Source organism: Tupaia chinensis, unplaced genomic scaffold, assembly GCF_000334495.1.
Source record: "Tupaia chinensis unplaced genomic scaffold, TupChi_1.0 Scaffold143836_2, whole genome shotgun sequence".
Lineage (NCBI taxonomy): Eukaryota > Metazoa > Chordata > Mammalia > Scandentia > Tupaiidae > Tupaia > Tupaia belangeri.
The window spans coordinates 1058621-1060745 of NW_006203687.1; the positions used below are offsets into that span (position 1 = coordinate 1058621).

At 44.5% G+C, this 2125-nt stretch overlaps 1 protein-coding gene across 1 annotated transcript in view; it reads left to right on the top strand.

The window, feature by feature from the left end:
* The window catches only part of DNAH5 (dynein axonemal heavy chain 5), a 306494-nt gene that overhangs the window by 133848 nt on the left and 170521 nt on the right, over window positions 1–2125 (top strand). The window lies entirely within an intron of this gene.

Here is a 2125-nt window from a genome sequence, read left to right on the forward strand (position 1 = left end):
CCTGCATTCATAGATCATTAAATAATTAGTGTAGTTAAATAACTATAAATAGAGACATAATTACAAATAGTGATAAGTACCCCTGAAGGACAAGTGTGCTGCTCTGTGAGACTGCAATAGAGAAGGGGTTTAGCTTGTCTGGGAGGGACAAGGCTAGAGAAGGCTGGGCTGCTGGTGCGGACTGACTGGGTAAGAGGGTGTGGTTATGTGGTGGGTGGAGAGGGGCTTAAAAAGTGCAAAGACGACCATGCCAGCTAGATGGAGTGCCATGTATGGAGGGTTTTGGAGAGTGTCTGAGGAACCAGGAGGTCCATGTGGCTGGACTATTCAGGTGATGAGAGAGGAGGAAGCTGAGGCCAGTGAGGTGGAATAATCCTAGAATACATTATTGATTTCAGTCTCTTGAGAAATGGGGAGCCATTCAGGGGATGTGTTTTGAGCAGTGGATGTTAGGTTTGCATTTTGTAAAAAGCATCCCGGTAGCTTTGTGGAGAAAGACTAGGAGAAGGGTCAGGACTGGGGATGATTAGAAAACTGATTGAGAGATTATAAGAGTGATCCAGGCAAGAGACAATGGTGTGTGGGAAGAGGGGAGGTCATGAACACCTGGAGAGTAGCACAACAGTAAGACTATTGAGTCTGCATGGGAGGTCCTGGTGCATATCCTGATGCCTCCCTGTACATGCTGCATGAGTACATATGTGCCCGTGATCCAGGCTGCCTGAGGCTGGGGTAGATAGGGGTGTGTGTACCTTACTGGGGGCCTACATTTTTAGCTCAAAAAAAAATCTTAAAAAAAGAGAGGGGAGATAACAAAAAGGTAGCAAAACTGGGAGGGCAGAACAGGTTAAAAGGATTTTTAGAAGATAAACCTGGGCAGTATTTAGTGATGGAGGACATGTAGTAGGAGAAAGAAGAGGAGAGGTTACAGATAAACCCGACATTTCCTGATGAGAGATCTAGCTGGGTACAGTGCTTGCCAGTGAGATAGGGATAGTGGAAGGGGTCATATTGGGTACCAGGGTGTGAAGATCGTGAGCTTGATTTTGGCATGAATTTTATTTTTTAAAGGTTTTTGCTCTAAAGTGCTTGCAGTCGCCAGAAATACAGAGAGAGAGACAGAGAGACAGAAAACAAGAAATCACCCATCAGGGGGATGGCCACACTGCAATCCCTTCTCCTCCATTCTCCTCTCGGGATCTTGGGCATGCACACATATGTGCGTGGTGTGAGTTTAAGACATCCGGTCCAGGACTTGAACCATGGTCAAGTACATGGGAGTCCAACAACATAGCCATTACACCAACTGCAGGTCTAGAATGGGATGTTTTACAGATTGTATTTTGGGTTCCCTTCAAACATTCAGGCAGAGTAGCCCAGTAGGAAGGGGAAATGGGTCTTGTCTGGAGATACAGAAGGTTACTGAATGCATGGGTATAGATGAGCCCCTCCCCCCAACCGAGAGGGGAGGAAGTGAGAGAGAGATGAGGGTAAAGCTTGACTTGACTGAGGGTCCAGCAGAAGATGAGTCTTCAGAGGAAATGGGGAAAGTGACCAGAGACATGGGAAGATACTGATTTCTTCCTCTCTCACAGCATTCAGTTGACTTTAGCAATAAATCAGAAACACATTGCATTTTGGTCCTGTGATTAAAGTTTCAAAATTAAAAAGGTTATTGTAGGACCAGCCCATGATATGGTGCTGAAGGTGGATGGATTCCACATAGCCAACCATAAAGTTGGACTCTGTAGCTTGAAAAATATGTGAGCATGTGTGTGCATCCCCAAGATCTAGAAAAGAGGAAGAAGCAGAGGAGAAGAGATTGCAGTGTGATCACCCCATGGGGGAGTGCTTTCTTACTTTCTCCCCTCCCTCTCTGTCTGTACCAGGTGAGCACACAAGCTCAATGGCAAATACAAGAAAAAGTATATATTTTCCGTCACTGTTCCTTCAGAAATAGTCTGGTGGGAAATTGCATGAATTAAGGTTCTGGTCTTTGGGCATATCTTTATCCTCACCTCTCTCCAGACATCTAAATCTATATATTCATACACTTTTATTGTTTTGAATTTTGGTCCAGAAATATAAGTATTTATAGATAGAAAGAAACCAAATAGTGAGCCTA